This window comes from Melospiza melodia, unplaced genomic scaffold, assembly GCF_035770615.1.
Source record: "Melospiza melodia melodia isolate bMelMel2 unplaced genomic scaffold, bMelMel2.pri scaffold_45, whole genome shotgun sequence".
NCBI lineage: Eukaryota > Metazoa > Chordata > Aves > Passeriformes > Passerellidae > Melospiza > Melospiza melodia.
This window is the reverse complement of record NW_026948772.1, coordinates 4,337,415-4,353,507: the sequence shown is the minus strand read 5'-3', so window position 1 is coordinate 4,353,507 and position 16,093 is coordinate 4,337,415. Positions and strand designations below refer to the sequence as shown.

Below are 16,093 nucleotides of genomic sequence, written 5' to 3'. Positions count from 1 at the left end.
GGAGATCGCTCATGCAGTAGCCCTTGGCCCAGTCAGGATGGGACCAGATGTGAAGAACACGCTCTACTCTGCAGCCGGGAACCATGGCTTGTCCTGGAGCCTTTGGCAGAAAGTGCCTGGAGAGACTCAAGGCCAACCACTGGGATTTTGGAGTTGAAGCTACAGAGGGTCTGAAGCCAACCACACCCCAATAGAGAAAGAATTCTTGGCTGCCTATGAAGGAGTCCAAGCTGTCTCAGAGGTGATTGGTACAGAATCACAACTCCTTCTGGCACCCCAACTACCGGTGCTGGGGTGGATGTTCAGAGGCAAGGTTCCTTCCACTCACCATTCCACCAGTGCTACATGGAGCAAGTAGATTGCTCTTATCACTCAGTGTGCCTGTACAGGTAAACTGATTTGCCTTGGGATTTTGCAGGTAATTACAAAGTGGCCTGAAGGTGAACATTTTGGTGTCACAGATGGAGAACAAGAACCAGTGAAATGGGCTGAAGAAGCTCCTCCATATAACCAACTTCCACCAGAGGAAACACGCTATGCTTTTTCACTGACGGTTCTTGTCGCATTGTAGGGATGAACCGGAAGTGGAAAGCAGCCATATGAAGCCCCACATGACAGGTCGCAGAGGCCATTGAAGAAGAAGGTGGATCAAGTCAATTTGCAGAACTCAAAACCGTTCAACAGGCCCTGGACATTGCAGGAAGTGAGAAATGGCCAAATATCTACCTTTATACTGATTCATGGATGGTAGCCAATGGTCTGTGGGGATGGCTGGAGAGGTGGAAAGAGGTTTACTGGCAGCATACAGGAAAACCAGTTTGGGCTGCTGAAGAGTGAAAAGACATTGCTACCAGGGTAGGGAGGCTACCTGTGTAGGTCTGCCATGTACATGCCCATGTCACCAAAAGTAGAGCCAATGAGGAGCACCAAACAATGAACAGGTTGACCAGGCTGAAAAGATAGAGGTGTCCAAGGTAGACTTATATTGGGAACACAGGGGAGAGTTATTCCTAGCTCAATGGGCCCATGATGCCTCAGGCCATCAGGGTAGAGATGCTACCTACAAGTAGGCACAAGACCAAGGGGTGGATTTAACCATGGACAGTATTTCTCAGGTTATCCATGACTGTGAGACATGTGCTGCCATCCAGCAGGCCAAGGGAGTGAAGCCCCTGTGGTACAGTGGGCAGTGGTACAAGTACAAGTATGGGGAGGCCTGGCAGATTGACTACATCACACTGCCCCAGACTTGCCAAGGTAAATGCTACGTGCCAACCATGGTGGAAGCCACCACTGGATGGTTGGAGACCTACTCTGTGTCTCGCAGCACTGCTCAGAACACCATCCTGGGCCTGGAAAAGCAAGTCCTGTGGAGACATGGCACCCCCGAGAGAAGTGAGTCAGACAACAGGAGCCATTTCAAGAAAAGCCTTATCCACACCTGGGCCAGAGAACATGGTATTGAATGGATATATCATACCCCCTATCATGCACCAGCTGCCAGGAAAGTGGAACAGTGCAATGGACTACTTAAGACTTCCCTGAAGGCAGTAGGCGAGGGAACTTTTAGAAATTGGGAAATGAACTTAGCAAAAGCCACCTGGATGGTCAGCACCCAAGGGTCCATCAATTGAGCTGGTCCTGCCCAGTCTGAACCCCTGCACACAGTGGATGAAGTCCCTGTTGTACACATGAAAGGTATTTTAGGAAAGACTGTTTGGATTAATCCCACCGCAGGCAAAGACAAACCCATCCCTGGGATTTTTATTGCTCCAGGACCTGGTTACATTTGGTGGGTAATGCAGAAAGGTGGAGAACCCCTTTGTGTACCACAGGGAAACCCAGTCATAAGTGAGAACTATGTGTAAGGTTTCATTGTGATGAAGATGGAAATAGAATAAGGGGTGGATAATGTCCTGGATTGCAAGGCAATGTGTGTGTTCTATTCCCATCTATTAGAGGGGTGGCAGTAATCTTCTGTTAATATCTTCTGTCTTCTTTATCTCTTCCACAACCAATTCTCCCTCTGGGGAGACATCTGCTGTTAATGGGCCATTGAGTGTCACTGCATGACTGATCAAAATTACATCATCCCATTGTAAGATGCTCTGCCCAGAGGAAGGAACCAAGCATTCCTAGCTGGATATAATCTGAGATTTTGGGACACCAGAGACAGCCTTTCCCACTGGATTCCCAGACGAAGACCAGGCCCATCTATACCACCACTGGATCTTCAGAGGATGACTACACCCTCTTACAGGATCACTGCTTCAATGGAACCACATCCAAGCATATGCAGATGCTGTACATGTGCCACCTGGCACTCCAGGAGGACTGCAGCCACCATTTAATATGACTGCTATCACCACCCTGACCCACAAGGTTTCAGGTCATATTCTGACTCTTGTCAGTGTTTTGTATTACTGCATTGTTTTGTTTTGTCTTGATTTGCTTTTTTTCTGGTAAAGAACTGGTATTCCTTCTCCTATATCTGTGCCTGAAAGCCCTCTTAATTTCAAAATGATAACAATTCGGCAGGAGGGGTTTACATTTTCCATTTCAGGGGCAGCTCCTGCCTTCCTTAGCAGACACCTGTCTTTTCAAAGCAAGAGAAGGGGAAAGGTTCAAAGCCTCAGTTATAATGCAAATAAAGTCTGAAGGAACAAATAAAATAGGAATTGGGGAAGACCAATTAGTTCCAGATGCAGGGTGAAATTTCTTAGGATGTGATTTACAGGCGCAGTTTGACATTGGAGTGCTCCCAGAGAAAGGGAAAATGGTAGTCAAGCTTCTCCAATTAAGAGAAGAAAATGAGGAGAAAACTCATGAGATGCTGTGGGCAAAACTGAAAAACTGAGGTAAATAGAACATGAAACCTGTAGTAATAAAAATAGTTAATGAGAACCATCCAGTTCAGGTACGAAAATATCCACTCTCCCTGGTAGGGAGACAAGGATTATGGCCAGTGATCCAGGACCTACTTGAGGACAGGAAATTAGAACCATGTATGTCCCCCCCATAATACACCCATATTACCAGTAAAGAAGTCACATGGGACTTACAGGCTTGTCCAAGATTTGAGAGAAGTGATCAAAAGAGCTGTGAATTGATACCCAGTAATGCCTCACGCCTATACACTACTGAGTAATATCCCTCCTTCGCACCGGTGGTTCAGTGTGATAGACCTAAAAGATGCTTTTTAGGCATGTCTACTGGCAGAGAAAAGTGGGATATATTTGCTTTTGAATGGGAAAACCTCAATTCTGGGAGGAAGCAACAGCTTCGGTGGACTGGGTTACCCCAAAGGGTTTCCGAATCCCCAAACCTGTTTGGTCAAGCCCTAGGAGAAGTACTACAACTCTTCTCCATCAAACCTGACATAAAGCTTATCCAACATGTAAATTGTATTCTTCTCCCAGGACAGGAAGAAAAGGAAGTTCGGGAATCCACCATAGTGTTGTTAAATTTTCTGAGGGACCAAGGACTTTGGGTATCAAGAGGGAAACTCCAATTTGTAGAGTAGGAAGTAAAATTCCTAGGACATGTGATTTGTCAAGGGAGCTGGCAGCTGAACCCTGAGAGAATTACAGGGATAGTCTCACTCACATGACCAAAAACTAAGAGGGAAGTCAGAAGGTTTTTAGGCCTGTTGGGATATTGTAGGCTATGGATTGAAGGATACACACAGGCCGTAACATTCTTGTATGAAAAGCTAGTTGAAGAAGAGATTAGGTGGGGAAAAGATGAAGAACAAAAGTTTGAAGCTTTAAAGCAAAAATTACTCAGTGCACAAGCACTGAGTCTTCTTGCCTCAGACAAACCCTTTTATCTGTTTGTGGATCTAGAAAAAAGGATAGCACATGGAGTATTAGCCCAAGACTGGGGAGGATCCAGGAAGCCAGTGGCCTATTTATCAAAATTACTAGACCCTGTCAGTCAGGGGTGGCCAACCTGCATTCAGGTGGGGGCAGTGACTGCCATACTCGTGCAGGAAAGCAAAAAATTGGGGGAAAATTGAAAATATGTACCCCACACTCAGACAGAAGTATCCTAAGCCAAAAGGCTGAGAAATGGCTCACTGATTCCCAAGTGCTAAAGTATGAAGCCATCTTAATACATAATGGTTTAGAGCAACCAACTCATCCCTGCCCAGTTTATGTATGGAGAACCAGATGAGGCACTAATACATAATTGCTCAGAGGTTATTAACTATCAAACTAAATGAAGAGAGGACCTAACAGATTGACCACTCCAAGGTGGAAGACGATTGTACATCAATAGATCTTCACAGGTTGTAAAGGGGCACAGGGTATTGGGGTACGCTATAATGCATGAAGGGTTGGCAGCCATAGAAAAGAGAAAGTTACCTTCCAACTGGTTTGCCCAAGGTGTGAGTTGTATGCCCTAAAGTGAGCTCTAAAAATATTAGCACAGAAAAGGAGAACAATAGATACAGACTGAAAATATGCTTTTGGAGTAGTGCATACCTTTGGAAAAATTTGGGAAGAGAGGGGGCTATTCAATTCAAAGGAAAAGGGACTGAGTAATGAAAAATCTGTCTTAGAAGAGTTAGAAACCTTACAATTGCAAGAGGAAGTAGCGGTGGTATATGTTTAAGGACAACAGAAAGGGGCGCAAGGGAACAATTTAGCTGATATAGAAGCCAAAAATGCAACTGAATCAGAGACAGAAAAAGTAATATTAGTATTAACACCCATGAGAGATATGCAAAAAGTCCCGGTATTCAGGGAGACAGAAGAGGAAGAACTCCTTAAAATAGGAGCCAAGAAACATAATGAAGGGAAGTGGAGATTAGCAGATGGGAGGCAAATGTTGAATAAACCCCTTGTCGGGAAAATGCTAGAAGACATACATGGAACAACACAATGGGGTACACAAGTGCTAAGTGATCAATTTCTAAGGCACTGGGGACGCATAGGAATTTTCAGAATAACTAAGCAAGTAACTGATATGATACGTCAAAAAGTAAATAAGAAAATCATGAGGAAAAGACCTAGAGGAGGGGGAGATCTAGCCTTAAGGCCCTTCCAAAACATCCAAGTAGACTTTACTGAGCTTCCCCACATACAGCGCTGGAAGTTTTTGCTAGTGAGAGTAGATCACGTGACTGATTGGGTAGAGGTGGTACCCACTGTTAAAGCCAATGCCAGTGTTGTGACTAAAACACTTCTAGAATCAATCATTCCCCAATATGGGATGGCAAACAGGATTGATTCAGACTGGAGAACTCATTTCACATTGCAGATATTGCAGAAAGTTGTTCAGGCCCCAGCAGTAAAATGGGAATTACACACTCCATGACATCCACAGAGTTCTGGTCATGTAGAGGATGAATCAAACTCTTAAAAGAGCTCCAGTTAAGCTAATGATTGAAACCCAAATGTCATGGGTAAAATGTCTCCCTTTGGCCTTATTAAGAATTAGAACCCAACCCCAGTCAGATCTGGGGGTGTCACCCTATGAAATGATGTTTGAGTTACCCTTCCTGACCTCACCCCAGAAGATTGCCACCAATGAGGAAGGGGAAGCCAATGCCAAGAAATAAGTGATGTCTATAGCACAAACTTTGGAAGGGCTAAGACATAAAGGGGCGATTCCTCAAACTACCACCCTGGATTTCAGAATCCACAATATTAATCCGGGGATTGGGTGATATCAAGTCATGGAGAGATCAGCCTGTAACTCCTCAGTGGAAGGTCCCTTTCAGGTACTGCTCAACACAGAATCGGTCATGTGAACTGCAGAGTGGCGATGGACTCATGCCAACAGAATCAAAGGCCCAGCAGAAGAACCCAAAGAGTGGACTGTAACATCCAGGCCAGGTGAAACAAGATTGACTCTCAAGCAGAGACTGAAAGACAACCAGGAAAACTCCAAGATGCCCAAAAATTAGAGTCAAGCTTCTACCAACAAGCTTGATAACTGTCTTCCTGTTTTCATGGGTGAGAATTACCAGCATCTGTTGAGGGGAAGTACACAAGGAACTGAAAAAGTTAATGGGACAGCTTCTTTAAGAAAATAAGACGAAAGAAGGAGGGCAAGACCGGGTTGACTCCTTTGTTTGATAACAAGAAGGCTCCATAGGCCTGCTCTGGGTAGCAATCCCGTAGACATGGTAAGGTAGGGACAAAAGGCCAGACCAGACCTCTATAATTCCTCAACTGTCTTTTAATTCAACAGGGACTGGAGGCCAGCATCAAATTGGCCTCTGTACTCACCCCTAAGATACACTGACTATGGGTAGCAGCCACATAGGCAGGGTAGATGGGTATCAAGGGCATACTGGACGTCTCTGATGCCCTTTTGTCCATTCCAATTAAGTGTGTCTAAGGAAAACCTGAGATTTTTTTTCACCTGTTCCCATTGTTCTTGCCCACAATAACTGATGCTGGTATGACTCATTCAAGCAAGCAAGAGAATGTTTTGACTTAATTGTTCCAGCAAAATTATTTTAAGAAAAGGAAAAGGGGGCCTTGTTATGGACGAGTAATCCTATGGTTGATTCTCACAATTTAAGAGTAAGTATTAAATATATGTTAAGAGAAGTTTTGTAGATGTATAATTATCCTTCCCCTTCCCTTGCATTGTTATCACAGGATGGCCTCAGTAGTCGGGGCATTTGGGAGGGTTGGCTTGTTACTATGGCAGCGCCTGAACTCCAGTCAAAGGGTAAGACAGTGATCTCCACCACTGGACAGTGAAGAAGAAGTCAACTGAAAAGACTTTGGGACAGGCTAGAGGTATAAAAGACAGAACATCCATTTTTTAGATGAGCATATGAGACTGAATCATTTGCTCCTGGTGCTGTATTCTTTTCTTTATTCGGTCTTCTGTTGTATTTTGATAAGATCTTAATCAAGTATTTATATTTTTGCAAGTGAAAATAGTTTCTCACACGGAGTTGGGTAATGTGAGGCAAGGTTGTCAACTGGGTCAGCTCTCAAGGTAAAACTTCACTGACCGGGCCAGACCTCCTTAGGAGAGATCATGGATCAATACCAATCAGAATGCTGCAATCATTTCTTGTGTGATAAGAACAACAAAAAGACACCCTTTAAGATAGGAATACATATTTCGTAGAAGATATTTGAAATATTTCCCCAAAATTGCAAAAGCAAATCTTCCTGCTGAACAGAACTAGACCAGAGGAAAATAAAGGCAGAGCCATGGTTTGTCAGGACTTGCTTGATCCTAATGAGCCCCGTGGTGCATTTGGAGATCAGCCATGGAACCTCAGGGCCTGAAAGGAGATTGCACAAACCTTTCCAGGAGTCAAAGCCAGACAAAAGACCCAAAGTATCTCAAAGCATGAATGGCTCCCACTGAGGTCCATCCCAAATACAGGATCCTCATGGACTCCTTTGAGGAGAGAACTGGAGGCCAGAATTGGAAAAAACACTTCTCAGATATTCAGAGTGGAAAGGAACATCCAAAGTACTTTAAAAACCCTGAGTATCTCAAAGCATTAATGAGCCCCACTGAGTGTCAGTACAAAGCTCTCAAGGGACTCCTTAAAGCAGATAATTGGGGCCATGATTGCACAAACCTCTCACATAGTCTGTATCAAAAGGGCAACACCAAATACCTAAAAATAACTGAAGTACCTTGAAGCATTAAAGGCCCACTGGGTGTTTTACTGATAAAGGCTCTCAAGGGACTAATTAAAGGAGATAATTGGAGGTTGTGACTGCACAATGTTTCTCATAGAGTCTGTATCCAAAGGAAAACACCAAGTACTTGAAAATAACTGAAGTACCCTGAAGCATTAATGAGCCCCACTGAGTGTTGTTACTGACAGAGCCTCTCCAGGGACTAATTACAGCAGATTATTGAAGACTAGGATTTCACAAACTTCTCAGAGACTCCAAGGCAAAAGCCAAACCCAAAGTCCTTTGAAAAACCTGCAGTCCCTGCAGGGAGCATTAAGGAGCCCCCAGGCCCATTGCTGAGCAAGGCTCCCCAGGGACTCCTTCCAGCAGATCCTTGAGGCCACTGGGATGTGGGCTAGGGGGGGGATGTTGAGGGCAGGACAAGGGGCTGACAGTGCCCAGCCTGGCTGGGGCTGTTCCAGGAGGCCCCAGTACCTCAGGACAAGGTGTCTCCTCACAGCCCTTGGTGGCACAGACCCTGCTGTGCCCCAGGGCTCCTCTTTGTCCCCACCTGTCATCACTGTCTGCAGTTCTCGGCTTTTCCTGGGGACACTCGCTCAGTCATGTCCCTCAGTGGGACCCATTAAAAGTCCAAGAAACTTTGGAGATGGATTCTGACTTGGAGTTCTGGGAGGGAGCTTTCTTCAGCTCCCTGCCAGGGACTGATGTTCAGGGCCTCAGCACAAAGCCCCAGAGGCTCATTAAAGTCCTGGTGCTGTGTCAGTGCTGCTGAGCTGGGCTGGGCTCCTGGCACAGATGCAGCTCCTGGTAACCAAGAAGAGCTTCAAAAGCACATTTCTCTTGATGAGCAGCTCTTCTGCCAGCCCAGTACTGCCTGCAGCCACCCTGGGCACAGCACAGAGGCACAGAGAGCTTCAAACAGTCAGGGCTGGGAAGGTGCTGAGAAGTGCATGGGGCAGAATCACTGCCAGCCCTTGGCACAGGAACCTCTGGCTGCAGGACAATGCAGCTGCAGCTCCTGGAGCCATCTCCTAAAGCTGCAACATCCCAATGCCTGCAGACTCTGTGAGTACAACTCTGAGTATTTCCAGTGCAGGGGAGGTGAAATGCTCACGAAGCTCTGACATGCTGAAGATTTCTGATCAGTCATGGAATATTTATAAGACAAGGACATTTATTAAGATGTGGAAATTTCCTTAGACTTTATGTTCATTTTCGTACTATTGGAGAATGGCAGGGAGGGGGGATAAATATTAAAGCCTGATTATGAAATATTTATTTTGAATTTTGACAAGTGCCTGAGACATCCAAACTGTTACTTTTAGTGATCAATAGGTTCACAGGAGATCCCTAATGTACTTTCAGCCACTCTGCCCATGGACAGCACCAGCATCACCTTTGTTGGAGCCATCAGGCTTAGTCTGAGCTGTCCTTTCTCCATGCTGCAAACAGAATCTGCCCCCATCTAGGGTCCTGCAAACAGGCAGGGTTCTGTAGGGCCAAGGAGAGTGCACAGAGATTTGGGGTCTTTGAGTGCTGGCAGGGAGGGATCAGGCACAGGGAAAAATCTCCAGGAGGGAAATCTGCAGGAAGCAGAGAGAAGAGCAGGCAAGGAGAGGAAAAAAAAACCCAGCAATGCTGTGACAGGGCAAGTTGAGAGATGCCCACAGGATTCCCTCCAGTGCAGCCCCTCCCTCTGAACAAGCTCCCTCCCTCCTGTGCCCTCAGCCAAGCCTCTGCCCTCAGGACCCGGGCTCCAAGGCGTGCAGCCCCTCCTGTGCAGGCAGAGCTGCAGCAGAGCCGTGGGGCAGCTCTGCAGCCCCGGGCCCAGTTCCCTCTGCAGAGCACAGGGCTGGGAGCAGCTGCCCGGCACTGGGGGCTCTGGAGGGGGCATAGCTGGCTCAGGGTGAAGCTGTCCCCAGTGCCTGGCTCTGGGCAATGCTGTCAGTGCAGCCAGGGAAGGAGCTGCATCTCCCTCAATCCAATGCCATTATAAGGACACTTGGAAGTGTCCCTGAGATTTCAGTCCAAGCTGGGAGCTTCAATCCAGGGTGCAAACCTGTCCTAGAGCATCTCTGAGTTATAAGATTGATGGGGAAAGGCAGAGGTGTTGTGACACTGAAAATGCTGCTGGGTTGGTGAAATGAGCAATGTGAGTCCTTGGCTACAAATGTGGAACTGGGCTGTGGTGGATCTATCTGCTCTCATCTGTACCTGGGTGTTTTTAAAAGAAACATGGGAGTGTGAACATCCTCCGTTTGAGAAAAGTCAAAGCCCAGAGAAATTCTAAACAGAATGAAGTGACAGACCATCTCCCCTCAGTCTCCACTTGTCCTCTTGCCTCAGGGAACTCACTCTGTTCTACCAGAGGGCAGCAGAAATGATGAGGGTTTCTGCTATCCAAGAATATCAGGAGAGACATGGGGGAGGTTAAAAAGGAAACTTCAGAACTCTTAAATATAAAAGAATGTCCATGTATGTTACAGAGGATGGTATATGGGAAATGGCTTTGTTTTTCCTTGCAGCTATCTCCTTTAAATCTTCACTGTCCTTTCTCCATTATTAGGTCCCAAGTCCAACTGCAGTAAATGTCCAACAGCAGCTCCATCAGGCACTTCCTCCTGCTGGCATTGGCAGACACGCAGCAGCTGCAGCTCCTGCACTTCTGCATCTTGCTGGGCATCTCCCTGGCTGCCCTCCTGGGCAACGGCCTCATCATCAGCGCCGTAGCCTGCGGACACCACCTGCACACGCCCATGTTCTTCTTCCTGCTCAACCTGGCCCTCACTGACCTGGGCTCCATCTGCACCACTGTCCCCAAAGCCATGCACAATTCCCTCTGGGACACCAGGACCATCTCCTACAAAGGATGTGTTGCACAGCTCTTTTTTTTTTGTTTTCTGCGCAAATACAGAGTATTTTTTCCTGACCATCATGTGCTATGACCGCTACGTGTCCATCTGCAAACCCCTGCACTATGAGACCCTCCTGGGAAGCAGAGCTTGTGCCCACATGGCAGCAGCTGCCTGGGCCAGTGGCTTTCTCTATTCACTGATGCACACAGCCAATACATTTTCCCTGCCCCTGTGCCATGGCAATAACTTTGGCCAGTTCTTCTGTGAAATTCCTCAGATCCTCAAGCTCTCCTGCTCCAAGTCCTATCTCAGGGAATTTGGGCTTCTTGCTGTTAGTGCCTGTTTAGGACTTGGGTGTTTTGTCTTCATTGTTTTCTCCTATGTGCAGATCTTCAGGGCTGTGCTGAGGATCCCATCTGAGCAGGGACGGCACAAAGCCTTTTCCACCTGCCTCCCTCACCTGGCTGTGGTCTTTTTGTTCCTCAGCACTGCAATGTTTTCCTATCTGAAGCCAGCCTCCATCTCCTCCCCATCCCTGGATGTGGCAGTGACAGTTCTGTACTCAGTGGTGCCTCCAGCCCTTAACCCCCTCATCTACAGCCTGAGGAACCAGGAGCTCAAGGCTGCAGTGAGGAGACTGATGACTGGATGCTTTCAGGAACATTAAACTGCTGACAATTTCTTCAAATCACTTCCAATAAAAATCATCTATGATACTTCTTTTTGGTTTCATTGTGGAGTCATTTGTCCCCTGTTCATGTTGTTCATGTTATCCACAAAGAAATGTCATTGTAGCATTTCTGATTTTGTTTGTCTCTACCTTCCCCATGGCCACAGACTTTGTTAATAAGGGGCTGGTCCCGTGGTGGCATTAAAGGAAGGAAAGGATCTCCCAGCAAAGTATTCTGCAGAGATGCCGTTTTGTTGCCTTCTCTGGAGCTGCAGCAGCAATGTCTGTGTGCAGAGCTGGGGGCAGATCAGTGCCGGCCCTGCAGCTCTGCCCAGCAGCAGCAGCACTTGGTGTTGCCAGTGCTGCTGCCGTGGCCCTGCCCCACTGCCCTGGTGGCCCTGGTGTTGCTGCAGGGCCTGAGTGCTCTTGGGGCCGGGCACAGTCCTGGGGGTGGCAGTGCCGGGGCTGCAGCAGGGACAGGCCATGGGCACTGCTGGGGCAGCACTGACGCCTCAGGCCAGGCCCTGGGGGCTCCAGGCTCCTTGCCCAGGCTATCTCAAGAACACAGCCAGGCCAATGCTCAGCACAGAAAAGCCCTGTGAGCAGCCCTAGGCTGGCCGTGGGCAGGCTGGGGTGAAAGAGCATAGCTGGTGCTCTGCAAGAGCCCTGGGGCAGATGGGAAGGAGCAGCAGAGCAGGGGCTGATCCATCCCCAGTACGCTGCACAGCCCAGGGCAGCGTCCCAGAGCGTCCTGATGGAGCTGCCAACAACATCCCCCCTCTGCATCCCTGGCCTCTCCCCCTAGCTCACACAGGTGCCCCATCCTTGCAGGCACAGACATGGCAGCACTGGCTCAGCAGCCCCTGTTTGCATTGCACACAGCAGGCAGGAGCACCCCCATGCTGTTGGTGTGAGGATATGAACCTGAGGGAGAACAAATGCCATCAGCCCCTGGGGCCAGCAAGGGCTGGGGGATGGCAGGGAAACCACTCAGCTTTGTCCTGGCCTCTGCACTCAGCCAGAAAGTTTGTTCCCATGAGCTGGGAGTTTCCTGTCCCACTGCAGACGCTGTTGCTCAGAGCCAGGGCTGCCTGGCAGCCACGCCCAAACTGCCCTGAGAATTTCCTTTGCTTCACCTTTGATTTGTTAACTCTTCCGTGGTACACATTTCTTCCCATTGTCCACCCCTGTTCCCTCTCCTGCAAACAGCCCATCCCTGTTTGCCCTTTCCTCTCTGGCCCCACTCCCCATTGCAGTTCCTTACTTGGCCCCATGGGAACATCCCTTGGGCAGCAGGATCATCCTGCAAGTGCTGCAGGAATTGTCTGCAGGCTCCTGCAGTGCCTCCTGCTGCTCCCTTGCCAGAGGCACCCCAGGCCAGGGGGGCACATCTGGGCTGCTGTGTCTGGCTCCGGGGCTCCCTGTTCTGGGCAGTGAGGAGGAGCTGCAGAGGCTCTGCAGGACTGACAGGATGGGCTTTGGGGCTGGGAGGAGAAGCTGAGCGACCTGGGCTGCTGGAGCTTCTGAAGAGGAGGCCCAGGGCTCATCCTGCAACTGCTCCAAGGGCAGTTTCAGAGAATCCCAGAATCAGCAAGGGTGGAACAGGCCATGGAGATAATCAAGTCCAAACTTTGCCCTGACACCGCCTTGTCTCCCCTGAGCCTCCTCTTCTCCAGGAAAAACAACCTCAGCTCTCTCAGCCACTCCTCATAGCTCTTGTGCTCTAGACCCCTCCCCAGCCTTGTTGCCCTTCTCTGGTCATGCTCCAGGCCCCTCCATGTCCTTTCTAATTTGGGAGCCCAGAACTGGACACAGCACTCCAGGTGCTGCCCGACCAGTGTCAAGCAAAAGGGAAGAATCCCTGCTGGCCACACCATTCCTGATCCAGGCCAGGAGCCATTGGCCTTCATTGGGCACACTGCTGGCTCATGTCCAGCCTGCTCTTCCTCAGTCCCTGCAGGTCCCTTTTTGCCTGGCTGCGTTCCAGCCACTCTGTCCCCAGCCTGTAGTGCTGCAAGGGTTGTTGTCGCCAAAGTGCAGGACCCAGCACTTGGTCTTGTTAAACCTCACCTTATTGGATTTGGGCCCTGGATCCAGCCTGTCCAGGGCCCTGTGCAGAGCCCTCCAACCCTCCAGCAGATCCATACTCCCAGCCAACTTGGTGTCACCACGGTTCCATGTGGCCTCCCAGTGTCACAATGTCCCTTTGGTTCCATGGGACCTTTTATGTCACAAAGTCCCTTGGATCCTTGGGCCCCTGCAGTGTCACAATGCCCCTTGGTCCCCAGAGGCCCTGCATTGTTGCAATGGATCCTTGGTTCCATGAAGTCTGTCAGTGTAGCAATGTCAATGGGATATTTTCTGAAAATTCCCTTCGCCAGGATTTCTTCTCCTGGGAAGATGAGGAGCTTCAGCTTCTCCGTGTTTTGCTTCTCTGGAATGTGGTCTGGAGATTGTTTATCCAAACTTGTGAATTAACTTAATGACCAATAACCATCAGCTGTATTGGACTCTGAGGAGGCAGTAGTGAGTTTTCATTATCATTCTTGGTAAGCCTTATGTCTCTATTCTTCTTTTTCTAAGGCACAGTTTTTGAAAAGCATAATATAATATAATATAATATAATATAATATAATATAATATAATATAATATAATATAATATAATATAATATAATATAATATAATATAATATAATATAATATAATATAACATAACATAACATAACAAAACATAACATAACATAACATAACATAACATAACATAACATAACATAACATAACATAACATAACATAACATAACATAACATAACATAACATAATATGAATCAGCTTTTCTGAGAACATGGAATCAGATTCTCGTCTCTCACCTTGTCCTGAGCACCTCACAAACAACACACAGCAATACTCTTCTTGGTTCCACAGTGTCACAATGGCCCCTTGGCTCTGTGCTGCCGTGTCCTACACAGTGTCACCATGGTCTGCTTAGTGCCACCAGGCCCTGCAGTGTCACAATGGTCTCTTGCTTCCCCAGGGCCCTGCACTGTCACAATCATCAGAGAATCAACCAGGCTGCAAAAAACCTTGGAGAGCATCAAGTCCAACCTGGGACCCAACACCACCTTGTCACCCAGATCATGGCCCTCAGTGCCACATCCAGTCTTTCCTTAAACACTTCCAGGGTTGGTGACTCACCCACCTCCCTGGGCAGCCTGTGACCTAACACTGTGCTCCCTAACCAATGCCAAGAACAGAGGGAAGCTCACTGTCCTGGTCCTCCCAGACACACGCTTCCTGATTTATAGGAGTGCTAGGGCTTGGATAAGGGAAATGGTGGGGAGAGAGTGAGGGCAAAGTGTTATTGATGGTCAGCCATGAAGAATCTTGATTTTCGTATCTATTCAGACTGCATTAGAAGGTGCTAGAGATCAAAACTAACTGGACATAGCTGATACCAATTTATATTCACGAAATGAACACTAGACAGGAAAAAACCAGTTATCTCTGCATTTTTTTCAACAAAGTATATTCACTTTCAATACACTTCTGAAATCTATCTAATTAACCACAGAAGAATTGAAAACTTAAATTATTCCCTGGGACTTTTTTTTTTCAAGAGTTTTGCATAAATATTTATGAGCCTTTGTGACTAAATTCCTGAACTGAAGAGCTCAAGAAAGAAGAGGCCTCTACAGGAGTAAAATTCAACAGCAAACTCCAAGTGGCTGAGGATCCATCCCCATCAGAGCAGCAATGAACAGAAATGGGCACAGCTTTGTGGCTGCCCCAGCTTTGGCATGGGGCCTGGGCCTGGAGCAGGAGCAGCACTTGAGGGCCCCATGGCTGGGGCTCTTGTGCTGCCCTGGGAAAATGGGATGGCAGTAGGGGCTGCAGAGCTCTCAGCACCTCAGGCAGAGGGAAGCAGGGCAGCCAGGGTGCCTCCTTTGGCCTTGGCCAAGCACCTTCCCCCATGGCTGGGGCTGAGTTCTGTGGCAGCTGCAGCTGCTGCTGTGCCCTTGCCAGGGGCTGAGGCCGTGGGGCAGTGCCCAGAGCAGCCTGGTCTGAGCAGAGCTGTGGGGCCAGAGCCGGCTGGACTGAGCTGGGGAGAGGCCCTTGGTGCTGCCCAGAGCTCAGGGCAGCTGGCAGAGCTTGCAGGGAGCTGGGCCGGGCTCCAAGAGCCTGGCCCAGAAACCATCAGTGTCCATCTCAGCCTGACTGAGCATGCAGGGGCAGGACTGAAGCCAGGCCTTGTAGGGCAGGGTCAGCGCCTGTGCAAGGCATTGCAAACAGGCAAGTGGCCCAGAGAGGAGGCTGCTCTGTGCCCTTGGTGGCATGGACAGAGCAGGGAGGGGGCCCAGGAGATTTGTCACTGCCAGCCTCTGTGCCCAGCCCTTGGCAGCTGTGCCTGCTGAGCCCAGCTTTGGCCTGGGCTGAGTTTAGCTGTGGCCCAGCTCCATCCTCCTGCAGGTCTCAGGGCCTGTTCCCGGCCATGGCCAGCCCTGGCTGCCTCTCTGCTGGCCCAGAGGCCGGCAGAGCCCGGGGCAGGGCTGTCTGTGCTGCCCCACAGGTGCCAGGGGCTCTGCAGGAGCTGGCAGAGGCTGCCCAGCAGGGAGGCCATGGGGCACAGAGCCCCAAGGCTGCTGTGGGCACCATGGCACAGGGGCTGTTCCCAGCCACAATGCTCCTGGCCTGGGCTGGGCCTGCAGAGGGCCTGGGCCACCATGGCTGTGCCAGCACAGGGCCACAAAGGGGTCACGCAGCCGCTGCCGGGGCTGACAGCAAGGCCAGGCACACACAAGCAATTGCTGAGCATGGCCTGCGCTGGCCAGGCCTGACTGTGCCAAAGGCAGAGCTCAGCTGCCCTTGGGGCCTGCAGCAACCGTCCAGAGCCCAAAGAGCCTCCATGGCTCTGCTGGAGACCATGGCTGCAGGAAGGAAA

General features: G+C 49.0%; 1 pseudogene; it reads left to right on the top strand.

The window, feature by feature from the left end:
* Positions 1-10,486: 10,486 nt before the first annotated feature.
* Positions 10,487-16,093, top strand: part of LOC134434661 (olfactory receptor 14J1-like) — a 55,431-nt pseudogene continuing 49,824 nt past the window's right edge.